Source organism: Cyanistes caeruleus, chromosome 2 (assembly GCF_971803275.1).
Source record: "Cyanistes caeruleus chromosome 2, bCyaCae1.hap1.1, whole genome shotgun sequence".
In the NCBI taxonomy this organism is placed as follows: domain Eukaryota; kingdom Metazoa; phylum Chordata; class Aves; order Passeriformes; family Paridae; genus Cyanistes; species Cyanistes caeruleus.
In genome coordinates, this window is record NC_141702.1 from 8,040,330 (window position 1) to 8,056,116 (window position 15,787).

Below are 15,787 nucleotides of genomic sequence, written 5' to 3' on the forward strand. Positions count from 1 at the left end.
TGTAGGATAAAACAAATCTTAGCACAAGGTATTAAACTTCTGGAATAACCCCCAAAAGGTATTGTGAGACAAAGATAATTACAACAGCCCAAATCAAAATATCATTTCTCCTTTTATAAATGGTTGCCCTTGGGAACTGCTTGAAGTAGGTATTTTTTTCTGAAAAACACCAAGTTAAATATTTTTTTAAAAAGGAGTACCACAAACTCAAATTCCGACAAAAAAACATATTTTATTTCCCGTCTTTCTGAGACACAAATGGACCAATAAAATTAATATTATAAGTTCATTCCTAATGTATATCAGTTAATCACCTTAGCTGCTCAAGAAGGTAAAAAAACAGTAATATTAAAAATTATGTCCTTAAAACACATCCAGTTCTCCAGAAGCAGAACTTACTCGCTGTTTCCTAAAATAACAGTTTAACTGTTACACCCTGCCAAATTCCTATAATACTTGTAATAACAAACAATACATGCAATCACCACCATATAAAGTTAGTTACTTTCACTGCAAAAGCTACAAATCACCCTTCGTAAAAAAATCTTGAGTTTTTTGCTTTCTTTTTGAAGATTTATTGGTTATTACATTATTTTGAGGGTATTCTCATTAGCTACACCAAATACCCATCCATACAACTAGTTTGCCATTTGCAAAAGAAGAGCAAAAAGGAAGTTCAGATTAGACCCTAGGAAGAGGTTCCTCATGGAGAGGGTGACTGAGCACTAAAACAGGCTCCCCCAAGGAAGCTGTCACAGCACCCGGCCTGACAAGAGTCCAAGCAGCTCACCTTCACCACCAGCAAGCTCTCCTGCTCCCAAAAGAGAGTGCTGGTCAGAAAAGATGTTGGAAACAGCTAGTTTGGTAATTAAAAACACATGGGATTTTCTCCCATTCGGTTCAAAGCTGAATATCCTGAAAGTATTCAAGTTTCTTACCCAAGCACATGCTGCCAACTCCTCAGTTTATTAGTGGATAGGCTGCCTCTAAGCTTAAGTACAATAACAAAAATAGTGAACTTGTTTTTCTGCTTGCTTTATTTTGGAGTTCACAAAACACAGTCTTTTGCTGCTCAGAAGCAGATTTCAAGCAAGGCAGTCACCTGGCTCCAAGGCAAGCATTTCCTCCCCCCACTCCAGAGGTGCCTTAAATCAGTGTTTGACATCAGACTGAAAAAAGCAGCAAAGTAAGCAAAAGATGACACATAGTTCTTTTTAATATGAAAGGCTTCTGCTGAGGCACATTAAAATACTAATTCAAATGCAGAATAATTAGAATCTTTATAAGATTTCAGTGTGGTATTGGCTACTTCTGTTAAAAGATACTATTGGCTATGTGGTCCTACTTAACAGAACAAAGAACTCTGCCACAGACCTACAGCACTGAGTGAAAGTATGTTGAAGTTAGGTATGTCTTCAAACATACTCTGGAAGCAAAGGAATTGTTTCTGATATAATAACAATAGTACTAACAAGTCAGCACCAAGATACAGCAGTCAGGTCAAATCTTTAAGTCACTGTAGGAAACATAGATAAGAGCTTGTTTTAGCTCAGAGTTACACTGAGACCTCATATGGTCCTTACTAATGAAATGAGAAGAAGCAGTATCTACTCCCAACGTAACAGCAGGGAAACCAGATTGCAAGGTTCTTTTGCTAATATGAGTTACTATCATGTTGAGGGAGCTCTGCACTGTTGCAATAATTGCAGATTTAACAGGCTTTTTCATCTTTCTCACCTTCAAGTTCTCTCTCCTTCAGAACAGCTTAGTGCTGCCATCTACTTTATTTTCTTACCCTAACAGGTTTAGGGGTCTTTATGCTAGCAAAGTTCTTAGCAGACTAACTCACCCACTATGACAGCACTCCCTCACTTAAGTCTTTACAGCTGGGCCCCCCCACATTTATATGCATGTGCTCCAGCTCATCACCACAGGCAAAATAAAAACCCAAGGAAACAAAATACAGAATCACATCCAAAATCCTTGTAACACTAATTTACACTTGAGACCTCAAATATTAAGAAAACCCCACAACTACCTCAACTCTTAACCACAAGATATCTTTTACAACCCTTGGAAATACTAAGCTACTAAATTCAGTGATGACAAGGTAGCGAAGACATAGGTCTTTATCAAATCATCTGGACAGTTCTAGAAAGCAAATTTATCTAGCTAAGAACGTTACTCAAAGTTTTAGTCCTAGAGAATTAATAAAATTCTTTTATATGTCATTTATTTGCACAGACACTAACACCGCTAGAAAAAAATATTTCCTGGCTGAAGGATATATCATCTGAATAAGAAGGCTGAAAAACATTGAGATAGTTTAGTAGGAGACTGCCTGCTGCTGATGAGGCAGAGCTAGTCTTGATTAATCCTTCACCTCACTTTTTCATTGCAATCATTTTAAAGTCTCAGCAATTGTTTCCACAACCCCCCTCAGCCACCTATTGTTGAGGGTCTTCACCCTATTTTGCATAAAAGAGTGTTCAGACCAGAGCACCACGAAACCTCTGGAATAAGGGGAAGCCAGAGAACCTTCTGCCTCCCCCCGCTGCAGCACACAAAAAAGACAGTGCATCTGTCCTGACTGCAGACACCTGCCCAGAGGGTGTGCTCCGAAGAACTACGCTCTTTCCTTCTATCTTGGCCTCCCTTCAGCCCAAGCAAGATCACTATCCTCTGTGGATAAGGGCCAGATTCTCAAAGATCACAAAGTCTCCAAATCTCCAATCAAATCTCTCAGAGCACATCCCACACAAATGCAGAGAATGTCCTGCAAAGAGAAAGGCTTTTACCACTGCTCTGTCCACATGTGCCAGCACAGGCTGTTCAGAGCCCAGCCCAGGTTTGCAGCTTGGTCTCAGATGACCCCAGGCCTCTGCTGAGGCTGCAAACAAGTCAAAGGGACTCTGCTGGAGAGAATATATTTATCCATAGGGAATCGACGGGAATTAATCACATTATATGTGCTGTATCAGGTTGATGAAGGTCACCCATCTGAACTAGGGCAGCCCAACCTTCAGCACAGATGTCAGCTTCATGAGGAAACACCCTGAAAACTGGCCAGGAAAGGTATTTTCAGGAGCAGGTTTTTGGTTTTGTTTTTTTTTTCTTTTCTTTCTTCTTTCCTGCAGAGCTTTATTTCATAATGGAAGACAGACGAGTAAAAAAAGCAAAAACCAAAATCAAAACGCAGTTCTTAGAATAAAAATTCATTTCCTAGCTGTCATCCTTGGATTTTGCATATCATGCCTTAGCATTAACTGCTGCCAAACACAAGATGTCAGGTCCATCTGGCAGATGTACACTTCCCCAGCTGCCAAGTGCTTCCTTTAGATCCAGGGGCTTCGCTATTAACTATATTCGCAAATTCCAGCCTCTGCTTCCGAGTGCCCTGGAAAGGGGGAGCAAGGCTACACTGCAATCATCCAGAGCATCTGCTGCACTTGTGTGGTAGGGAGGGCAGTGGCCTGGTGACTACACAGCTGTGGGAGAGCTTTAAGGAATTCCTTTCTCCCCAGATTATCCCTAAGTAAAATTAGAAAGTATTTAGAAAGCAGAGGGGAAACCCAACCATTCAAGCCGACATCATTACTTATTTACATATAAATACAGCCAGGAAATAAGCATATGTATTTATATATAAACAAAAAAGCTATCTGTACAATGTTTCATACATTGCTTTCCCGTCCAATATTTACTACTTTATTCATGACTTAAAGAAAAAAAACTTTTTCCCCAAGAAACTGGTGATAAAATGCCCTCTGGTGGGCGTGACTGTGGACCTCTACATCAACAACCACCTCCGAAATAGTTTGGAGCCTTCAATATATTCCTGGGATTACTATTTTTAATGGAGTGAGACAAAGCACATACTTGCCTTCCAGAAGAAACAGATACACCACTGACTAACAAGCCTGTTTTACTGCTCACTATCTCTGGATTAGAATAATTACAAAATTTTTTAGAAATCCTATTAAAATAGTTTTAGGAATCACAGCATTCTGTAATGTTCATTTTACCTCTCTAAAATGTATTTTCGTCTTAAAAAAAAAATAAGCAATTAAGAGAAACTGAAAAGTGGCATTAAGTTCTGCTTTGCCTCAGTATAACAGAATCTTTGTTGACTGGAGAAAGGAGGGGTGGAAAAGAACAGCATTTTCAGAGCTTATGAATCATTTTTGTCCTGTTAAAGCACCAGGCACAACTAGGGAGGCAGCTCTAACTGTACAGGCAAAAAATAACAGCCCTTGTTCCAGAAGAGTTTATTGCCTAAACAGAAAAATCAAAGATTGAAAAAAACCCCCTCAAATATAAACTGAAGTTAACACGATGTGTTTTATCTTTCAGATGCTCAATAAATGTGGGTGGTGCTTTCATTAATCTGAAACAAGATAAATCTAAAAAAAGAGAGCTGAAGGTTTCAGATGCAGTGACAGAAGACATAATGCAGCAACTTGGGGGCAGAGTGCATGTACAGCTACTCTGAAAATATATTTATATATATGTAAAACAGACTGCTTTGGCAAACCAGCCACGCTGGAAGAGGAGAGCTACCAGGCAGATGGGACTGCATGAGCCTGACCCTAAAGCAGCCAGAAAAAGTTGCAGTTACACACAGAACTCAAGATGACCCCACAAAGTTTCTACGGATTTTTTTTTTTTTGTGTGCAACAGCAAAACTTCAGAGTGGCAGCTAAATAAAAAGACAGAATAGAACACTGAGGTCACATGAAGGAAAATGGAAGAAATCCACTGCTTTCCAGAGTTCCCTGGAAGGTCTTAGTGCAATATTCTGTATTAAATGGAAGCACATTCTCCGTTCATTGGGATGGTTATATATTTGTTTCCAGTTTCCACAGTACAATTCGCAGTTAACTGTTGCTTTATGCCAAAAATATTTGCAACTTTCATCTATACATGGAATGTGAAGCATTTCTGTCTTTTTATAGATGTTTCTGGGCAACAAAAGTTTGCTCATGAAGTTGTTCTGGGGTATAAAGAAATAATATGATTTAACATTCAAGCCCTCCTTTTGCCCTCAGAAAGAAAAGCAAAAAACTGTCAAAATGTACTCATTTATTTGACACATGCCATTACCCAAATCCTGCATCCCTGCTCTGTATAGAGCTCCCTCCCTCTCTAGTGCAGATAGGTCAATGCTTAGAGCCTGCTCTGGGCTTCACTAAGATCAGAAACTTTTAATTTTAAATTCTTTTTAGCCAACAGCCCACACAGAGATTCGGAGTTACATTTAGCATTTTTTCCTGAAGACAGAGGCCGTGGGTTTCACAGAACAATGCTGTCACATGGTGTTCTTCTGTACAAGACTTCTGATCACCATTCCTGTAAGCACATCTGGACATTATGTTGACTGCAGATACCATGAAACATTTATTTTATTAGATATAGCAAGCCAAGATTAAATGGCCTATTTGTGCATGTAATAGTTATACACACAGTGCCCAGGCAGTAATCCTGAATTTTTGTCTAAAATTAATATTATCTAGGTAAAACGAGCACTGACATTTCTTGGATCTTATCCTGGTGGTTAATCTTGAGGTTTTTTAATCTTTCAATTTTCTAATCAAAAAGATGGCTCAAGGCTGAACAGTTCTGATTGTTGTTAAATTTCCAATCCTTTTTACATAAAAATAAGGGTTTCATGCTTTGTTTCTAGAGCAAAACTATCCTCTTAAGCCAGCCCTGAAGTGGCTATAGTCAAATTCAAGAGATGACTGGTCTACTGAAAGCCATGAACTGACAGATTCAAATTTTACAAGATAATATTTAGACAGAAAAAGACTTACACTAAGTCGTATGTGATGCCATTTTAGTAAATATCTTGAGGAAATCTGAGCCTGTTCATGTTTCCCTAAAGTTGAATAACTGACAGCGCATCCTAAAAATAGGAAGAAAATGGTTAATGAGGACTTCCACTGGGAATACATGCAGCAGAAGTCTGACCAGACCCCTGGCTCCTCGAGCTGAGTACCCAATGATGCCCTGCTTAACCACCACCACAAGCAGGAGATGCCTGTGATCAAGCTGCACCTGCACTTCCATCATAAATTAGTGTTTAAGCTTCTCCACCTGACCCAACTGGGTGTCATTGCTGATGTCCAGCCTACACCACCTTAACTGCCATCAGAGTACTGCAGCTGAATGCAGTTATTTGAATAAAGATGCCAGCATGGCACAAAACTTGGGGTTTTTGTTTTACTTGTATTATTCTTGAAATACAATACTTCAATAACTTAGCTGCTGCAACAATATTTGTCTAAGAATAGGTTTTAGAAGGCTTGAAGGATGCTGCTGTGAACTGTTCAAGTGTGATATTGAAACAGTGAATTTAAGGAAAACTTGCTTCAATTTCTTTTTTAGCAAGAACATACCCTATACACACACAAACGGGCTTTCAAAATTTCTCTCTGAGACAGAGGAAAAACAAATAAACCAAAATAAAGAATATTAGGGCAATCACAATTCTGTTCATCTCTGGCTGCAGTTCTGTGTCCAAACACCACTTAAAAAGTCTATCTCACATTTTAGGGACTTCAGGCAAGCCTTATTGTTTCTTTAATTCCTATACCATTTCTATGCTCTTTTTTTTTCCTCCTCCAAGTAACTCCAATATTGGCCACAACTTTGCATTGCTTTTTAGTTCCCGGAGAGATAAGGCTGTGATGCTGCAAAACTCTAACTGCCCGGAAGTTTAATCATAAAACTATACACTTTTCTTTCAAAAAGGAAAAATATACTAGGCAATAGACTTTATTTCAGAGATTTAGTAAACCTAAAGAATGGGTAGAACATTTATCTAATGTTTTCAGGGTACTGAATGTAACTTAATCTGATGGCACAGATCTGGGCCAAGGATAAATTTGGCCCATTAAATATAATACAGAACTGAGGGGAAAGAAGAAAAGGTACTGAAGCACCTTGACCATACCAACCAGAAGCTAGCAAGTATTTCCTTCCCTCTCTCTTGCATTTGCTGTCATCTATTGAGGTTTGCAGACTATTTCTTCGACCTCAAGACCTTCACAGTTGAATTTCACAAGTGATTTGTTCCTCAGGGTAGAGAAGCACTGTGCAACATCAGATACATATTGGAATATGTCAGCTCCACAGGTGTTAACTAGTTCAGGATTTGGTCCACAGTTCAACAGCTCTTGTGACAATTCACACATCAAGATCAACTGAGAGGTTCCCCAGGAGGTCCCACACAGCCACAGCCCACACTCCTATGTGCTACAGGCAGCTTTTAATCACATCTCATTACGTTTGTTTGCAGTTTTAAGGCTCAGAACTCCAAAAGCAAGCAAGAGGTTTTTACTTTCAGTCTCATATAAAGCCCACAAGGAATAAAATGTTGGCACAGACAGCCAAAGCCTCACAAATTCTGAATTTGAGAATGGGCATTCAATCCAACCTGCAGAAAATCTAGACTAGCATCAATGTAAAAGAGATAAGAGTTAAGTCGCCAAAGATCAAACCCAACTTTCATTTATGCCTATGCAACATTGATTTCTGTTAACTACATGTGTGTAACCGGGGGCAACATTTGATCTGAAGCCTAGTACCTTGATGCCCAGCTATTGTAAAACAGAAGCAAAAAGGTAACTACAAACATTTGACTGATGTTGCCTGCAAGCAGGGCATTGCAGATAGCTCTACCAGCAACTCATATTGACAAAATTAAGATGGGGCATGGCTAACCTCACTACTAGAGGTAATTGCACAAATATTTGGAGTATTCTTAAAAAATAAAAAAACACAGAAAAGATGACACTGGGGAAAGGCAACACAAAGCCACAGACCAAGAAATAAGCTACAACATGCAAATACATGCAAGCTTCTCCCAAGTTAATTCTCCTCTTAATGGAATATTGATTGGTATGCTCAATGTTTAGAAATGTGAAACAGTGTGGGGGAGAGAAGGAAAGGAAGGGAAGGCACTCAGAGTAGTGACTTTTGTTTAAACGATACATACTTTCCTCATATGATCAGCCAAAAATAGCGTAATAAAGAGGGCAGTGCAGTACATTTAACATTTTGCCTCACATTTTATTAGCAAGTCTGTCAGAGATGACCTGGGAGTGTTAGTCACACACTTTTTGTGCCCTTCAGCAGGAAGAAGGCACAGCATTTTTCCTAAGCTCTCATCATGCAATATCCTTATTGTATCTGGTATTTCTCTACACTGAGTAGGATGGGTTGCAAAGTGTCTGTGGTAGTAAAGAGGCTTTTCAGTTGTATTCTCTTGAGTTTTTTGCACAAGTGGGGAGAAAGCCACTGTCTGGGGGAAAGCAAGGCAGTCCACTGTCATGAGGAACACCTGGCTCAGCTTGGTTGCATCTATTCCTGTCCCCAGTTGAGAAGAGAGGTTGAGAAAGAAACAAGTTGCATCTTTGAAGCAGGTATTTATATGATCCAGTTTTTAAATAAAACCCATTAAAAATATAACCAGTAACTCATAATCAAGCAGCCACTTACTCCAACCTTCCAGAAATTTCTCCCTACTTCACTGACTACCAAGAAAATTTTAGGGGAAGTGCTTCTATTCTTTTCCTTCTTTCATTCATGGAGTCAGTTATCCCTTATAGCTTCCAACTTGATTTACTAGAAAGCCACACAATAAGAGGGCAAAAGTAAAAAAAAAAAAAAAACCAAAAAAAAAACCAAAAAAAAAACCCACCTCAACCAGAAGAGCCAACTTCCACTAGCATCAGAATTCCTGGCCCTGATAATCCAAGCAAAAACACCATGCTAAATAGCTCTGCTGAGCCATCCCATACTAAGGATGCACTTAGGAATATTCCCATGTCAAGGAGCCTTTTCACTGTGTACAGGTCAATACAGCTGAAACAGTTTATACATTTCACATACATATATATTTTTGTGCTCTACTGCTTGTATTAGGACATGGACTTCATACAGAATTAGTATCTTCTCTGTCACTGCTTTTCCTAGCTTTATGAAGGGTTAATGAATAAACTCAAAAATATATTGCTTAACTTCATTCTGCAGCGTTTCATATAGTTTCAAAGTGTTTTCCAGACATTTATATATCCAACAACATTTTGTAATATAAAGTGTTCCAATTTGGCACTGTTCCACCCTTGGCAGGCAAGAGACAATAAAAAAAAAAATCAAGAGAAAGTGAAAAATGAAGTTTCTGAAGCATACAATATGTTAGGAATCATTTAATGAATTCAGGTGCTCAACAAGCTACAAATCAACCAAACTTTACAATACCTATAGATTTCAAAGCACAGGTAAACACAGCTGCATCCACTTTAAAGTTATTCCATGTTGTGTGATTACTGCAATGAACTTCCTGAACTCTTTCACCTCTCCTTTTGATCTAGGGTTTTCCTGTGGCTGGAAAAACTAACAGCATTTAAATTCTTCTCCCTCTAATTAAGGGGAAAAGCATGTTTAAGCCTCAGACTGAGAAAATAAACCTTTCTCTGAGTAGTTACAGCATGCTGGGATCTGCAAATCCACCAACATTGCTTTTGCAGACCAAAACCAAAATCCTACAACAAGGTCTGACAAAGCAGATCTTAGAGCAGAATTATCCGATTTAAATATTAATTACTCATCAGCATGGACTTTAAGAAGTGTCTGAAGCAAAAGGCCTTAAATCACACTTTAAACCCAGGATTTCTTAAGTCTGCATTGTTATGCAGATCTTGGTTCTGGGATGGAGATTTTTGGGTTTGTCTGGGGGGCTTTAAAAAAAAAACAACAGGAGTGAAGATTGATAACAAGTCTCTCTCCAAGATTCAAAAATAAGAAGAGTTACATGCACAGAGTCCAGCTCAACGAATTAGGCACATCTTTAATTTGAGTCCTGCTACCAAACACTATTGTTGCTTCACATACCTCTGTATCAACTTGAAGGATTCTTCACAGTATCTCTCATCTGCACTGACAGTCCAAGAAACACTCCTGCCAGGGCACACTTAACAGATTTTAGTTAACAGCAGTGTTGCAGAGGAAATTTATCAGTGGCAGATTTTCTTGCAAACTGCTGCACTGAACGAGTTTCAACGCACACCTTGAGATATAATCTGCTTCCCAATCAAACTGTGTACTAACTGTACCTATGTAGAGCTCTCAAACTGGAGACCAACCCAAGAAAAACCAGAACTGAACAGAAACCCCAGCACTGAACACCACACAGCATATTGTAATGGATAGCAGGGAATTAAACAAAAACACAAATCACAGAACGCTACAAAAGGAACACCGAGTTCAATTTAAAATAAGTCCTTGTCTATAGTTTTAGCAGACTGTTTCACAGAATCCGTATTACTATTGCAAGCCAGCACTACACATTACCTGAAATTTAAAGCCACCAATAAACCCTGCTTTTTTCTGATGTTAATGCCAATTATGGCCAAAATCCAGGTTGTGAATATCTGAAAACCCAAGCCTAAGCACCATAGATTAAAAAGAAAGAAAGAAAAAAAAAAAAAAAGCAGCACATAAAAATTAGACAGAATGGTCCCATGTTCCACATATCCTAATCCACAACATAAAATTATTTATGGAAGAGTGTGACTAGGAATTCAGTTACTGTCATTTATCAGATGGTCAAGACAGCACAGAGGTAACTGGCTGCATAACAACAGCACCGGGAAGGCTTCTGGGCACCGCTTGTACCAGGTCTGGTTTCACCGCACCAGGTACACGATGCATATTCACACCCTGGGAAGCACTCTTGACTTGCAAAAACCTGACAGAAAGGTGTTCCCAGAAGAGATTTTGAATCTATTTCCTTTTAATGCCTTTCTTTATAGCTGAGGAGGAGTTCTTTGTACTTCTGATAACAAAGGAAACACAGAAGTGACAGAAGCATGTCAAAGCTGTTTATGTTTCATACAACCTCACACCCGGATTTGCTGTTGGCAGTTTACTTCTTGAGAAGAGCATCTTAAGCCTCCACACAGGAGCTCCACCTTCCTACAAGTAACTTCATGGAAGAGTTAACTGCACAGGGGGATGCTGAAACCATTCTCCACACTGGGTAAGCCAACATAAAACAAGAAATTTTTTAAAAAATGTGACAAAGGGTTAATGCAGTAGTTCAGTTACCTGCAGGTATATTCAACATTATCTAATTTTTATGTTTATGTGCTTTAGGATAGAGGGTTCACACTGTCTTTCTTCTGCAGAGAGGTGAGTACATTAAGGAACTGATTAGATACACAAATAAATCACAGAACCTAATGATACCATGTCATATTTAAGGTTACTGAATCTGCACACTGTGCAAAATGGAAGATGTGGAGAGAAAAGCAAAAAAGCAGAGGAACCAAGTAAGTCACTAACCCATGCTGAGATTTTTAGCTAGCTCTAAGTCTCAACCACGGCACAAAGAATTAGTGATCTGAAAATGATGTAGACTTCAGTGCTGTAATATAAAGTTAAGGCTCTACGAACAGAGCAGCTTTGGATCAGGCCCTCAGCTGTCTGGACTCCCTGGGTCCATAGCCTATGGCAGCAAACCCAAGTGATCCATGGAGTTTAGTGGACAAGCCATTACCAGATCTCAAGTAAGATCATGCTAAACCTAAAGAAGGAATGATAGAAAATCTCAACAGAAATATTAAAGAGAGACCAAAACTCCAAAGTGCAACAGAAAACTTCAAATTAGTTTTAAGATTAAAAACTAAATTGCACAAAAAGGATACAATGCAAGTTACAAGGGTTAAACAAGACGGGACAGCCTGGAATTTCTCTCCATTTACAAACCATGGGGTACTTTTCCCACCCTAATACTGCAGGAATTTCCACCACAGCACACAGAGGCAAGAAGGGAAGGAAAAAATAATTCTTTTGAACACTTTTTTTTTTCCCCCCGTGCTTCAGAAGAACTGGGTCCATCAGGTATCGGAACTAAATTAAAAGGTCAGGAAAACAAGTAGGCATGGACAAGACTGAATTGCAGATGAGCATAGAGAAGGAGAGACACGGCACTGGGATAAGCGCCAACAACTGCAAATAGTCACGGTCCCTACTCTGGTGGCTGCCAGCGCAGTCCAAACCTGAGCGACTCCCAGGGACACCAGGGATCGCTACCTGGCAGAGGAGGACGCGTGGGAGCAGAGCAACATCACCGGAGAGACTATCACAGCAAACCTGGGCATAATGAATTCTCCTCGCAAACAGGCACTAAAAGTGATAGCACCAGATACAGTGCTCAGTAAACCCAAAAATAACATCTAATTCCTAGGTCTGTGCCTTCCTCTCCTTTCATTGAGAAGATTTCCAGTCAACATACACACTATATACTTTTTATTATTGGTTGAAGAAGAGCAGCAATCCTAGCAGCATGCTAATCTAGAAGCAAAGACAAAACAGATAGCTGGTTACTTTCTTCCCTCAAGATTTCTGCTTTGAGAAAAAAAATGAAGAAGGGTTTGTTCCTGTACACCACCACTTTTTGCTTCGTTTCAGCAAGACTTTGACAAAATCTAATTCACTGTGCCATGTATCCGATATATTGGGTATCTGATGTATGACCATCACTCATTAGAAACGTAATTAAAAAGTGACAAAACTAGATCCCCCCTCCCCAGCATGCAGATGAAAACCAGTAACCCTGCCTCTATTTGTAACCATGACAACTATAGAATATTTTATTTCGGTAATATAATTCACACTGAACATTTGCTCATAGGTTTTGTTGTTACGGGAAAGGTTGACACACTGTGCACACATTTCATAAGCTACTGGAGACAACAAATGCAGGAAAGTCAGGCAGTTGGAGATCAAGAGCCCAGTTCGTATTTCAGAGTTCATTTAAGACCCTTTATTGTAAGTAAAATGAACATGAACAAAAATTTATCCAAATTAAGTGTTACAGGTCATTACTTGCAAGACAACTACTTGGTATGATGGGATGTTTTTTGTGCTTTTAAATAAATCACAGTGATACCCTCATTTTTTCAAGAAGTTAGTTAATCAAGCATCAAATGTTCATTTTCAATTAAAAAACCATAGGCATTATTAGGAAATATCAACATTGATGTTATGGGAAAAAAACAGCTATGCAAAACAAGGCAATGAAAAGCACAGTTTACATATGCAAGCTAAGACTCATCCTGGTTGGGTCACTAAAGTATTTGCATAGCTCCAATATTTCATCCTAAACTGAAGACAACTTCCAGAAATACACACAATAAGAACAGGTTATAAGAATAAACAAACAAAAAGCCACAATCCTGAACATTATTCTGAGAAGATTAAACAATCTCCCGAGCATAACTAAAGTTTGACGCAGATAAATGTCAGAGTAAAATATTGCTGTACTTGAATTTTCTCCACATGGGGAGAAAAAAAAAATAAAGCCATTAGCAGTTGAAGCCAAAATACAACAATAATAGGCATACTATTGCTTTGGTTTGGAGGCAAACAATAATAAAAAAAAAAAAATAAAGCTTATGGAACACTACCCCTTCTCTCACACAGATCCTGTCTTTCAAGAAGGATTTAAAGTTTCAGCAGATTGCTAATTATAAGGAACAATAATACTGTTATCTGCAGTCACCTTAAAGCTACCATAGTTTGGGTTGTTGAAAGTACCTCAAAAGAAGAGCCTGATAAACATGTTTAAATCGGTGCAACACACTCACATGTGTCTATACACACATACACAATTGCTCAGTTGTTTTCAAGACTACCAGAAAAAAGAAAGTTTCCTCATTTATTGGAAATATGCTTTATATAATCTTCCATTTAAACAAGTAATAAGCCTGCAGCAAACATGCATGGTTTTTTCCTTCATTGATGGAAAAGTGATTAAATCCTCCTTAATCTAGTTACCAGAACGCTGTATTTTTTTTCTATGCAGTTTTCATAGACAGTAACAAAAGATAAGCAGCCAACTACATGACCAGGGCTCCATCATTTTTGGTTGTGGTGGGGAGATAAATCTGTCTCCAGCGTTCAAGGGACATTTTCAGTTTAATAAATGAGACCATAGGAGGAAAAATAAAATAACCTCGGAGACGATGAGCACACAGTTTATGAAGTGTACGACAAACACCGCCATCCATCTCCAGAAGTCCCTTCCTCCAGACCTTTCTCCACCCTCCGGGGAGGCACAGAGACCTGAACCCAAAATCCCGGGGATCACAGACCTGCATCCTCACACGACAAGGACAGCTCGCCACGTCCACTCAATGTCAAAACAGAAAGTAGCTTTTCTCTCCCTGCCTAAGCCAGACCATCCGAAATCCGGCACCCAAGGGATGCACCTCTGTGCTCCGAACGGCACCAGGCAGCACTTGGGCTCGGAGATAAGTTACAGGAAAACAACCCTCAGGGAAAGAAAGAAAAACGAAAAGAAAAAAAAAAAAAAAAAAAAAAAAGGAAAAAAAAAAAAGAAAGCATCAATGGAAAAGCACAGCAGCCAAACAAACCTCACACCGGCGAGGACATGTCATCGGCATGGGAATCGTGAGAAATGTTTTAATATACACACACATACGCATATATATTTAAGCAATATTGTGCTGTAAAGTTCCTCGTATGCGTCACGCGTGGGGATATGGAGAAACAAGAAGAGGGACGAGAATGCATGCCAGGCGCAGGGAGAGGACGGGGCTGGCCGAGGCGTTGGGAAAGCAGGCGGGGAGGGAAGCGAGCTGCCTGCGGGCTGCGCGCCGATCCGTGCCAGGCACTTCCGCGGCGGCTCCGGGAGCGGGCCCGGGGCTGGGATGGAGGATCCACCGGGACAGCCGGCCCCGGAGAGATGGGGGTCTGCGGGGACACCGCCGCCCCCGGGACTGGGTGGGGGGGTGGAATTGAGCGGCCGCCGCCGCTCCCCGAGCGAGCGCCTGAAGTTGTGGGTGCGCGGCGGGGGCGGAGACCCCCCACGCCAAGGTGAAAAAACCCCGGAAAAAACCCCAAACCATCACAGCAACATTCTGAGGGCCCACTGGCCCCCGCACGGCACCCCCCAGGCAGCGGGAGGCACGCAGGAAGTTTTTAATGCGGACAGCGAGCGCAGGCGCAGGGCAGCCCCAGCCCCGCGATGCCCGGCGCGGCGGGCGGCCGGGGCTCGGCGGGGGCTCGGCACCGCCGCGCCGCTTACCTCCCTCCGCGGGGGCGCAGGCGGCCGCGTCCTCAGGCGGCGGGAGGATGCGCGGCGGCGGGAGGCGGCAGCGGCGGCTTGTGCATCGCAGCCTCCGCCGCTAACGCAGAGCCCCGCGCGGCTGCGGGCACCGGGAGCCGCGCTGGAGGCCGGGCAGGGAGGCGCGGCGCGGCGGCGGAGACTGCTGCGGAGCCGCGACCATGCTCCCGTCTGGCCGCCTTCCCCTCACCTACTGCCCGCTTTAGCCGGGGAGGGAGGTGGCCTGGGCGCCGGGGCGAGGGGCGGGCCGGGCCAATCACGGCGGCGGCGGGAGGCGGCGGAGCCCGGCCCGGCCCGCCCCGTCCGCCGCGCCGCCCCCGCGGGAGGGAGGGAGGAGGGAGGATGGAGGGGCCCCGGCCCTGGCCCCGCCGCCGCCCCGCTGCGCTCCCTCCGCGCTCCCTCCGCCCTCCCTCCGCCCGGGCGCAGGTGCGGGCGGCGCCGGAGCCCCGAGCGCTGCCCTCGGCGGGGACGTGAGGGGGACAGCGCGTTCCAAAGGTCACCGCGCTCCCGCTGCCCGCGGGAAAGTAGCGGGTACTTGGAAAGAAATATTGCCCCGCTTCATGAAATCATCGCTCCCCGAGGGCGTGATCCCGGGCCTCTGCAAGTCCACAGGAGTGTTGGAATACGTTG

General features: G+C 41.9%; 1 protein-coding gene across 11 annotated transcripts in view; it reads right to left on the reverse strand.

Annotated features, from left to right (window-relative positions):
- Window positions 1–15,467, reverse strand: part of KLHL29 (kelch like family member 29) — a 389,077-nt gene extending 373,610 nt beyond the window's left edge. For 6 of the 11 annotated variants that reach the window (XR_015282702.1, XM_086875697.1, XM_086875695.1 and 3 more), the window contains exon 1: window positions 15,119–15,389. The gene's annotated coding sequence lies outside the window, so the exon portion shown is untranslated. Of the gene's footprint in view, window positions 1–5,813; window positions 5,906–5,998; window positions 6,049–15,118 lie in introns of those variants that run through there. The other 5 variants (XM_086875692.1, XM_086875694.1, XM_086875688.1 and 2 more) reach the window with 4 other exon arrangements.
- Between the last annotated feature and the right edge of the window lie 320 nt (window positions 15,468–15,787).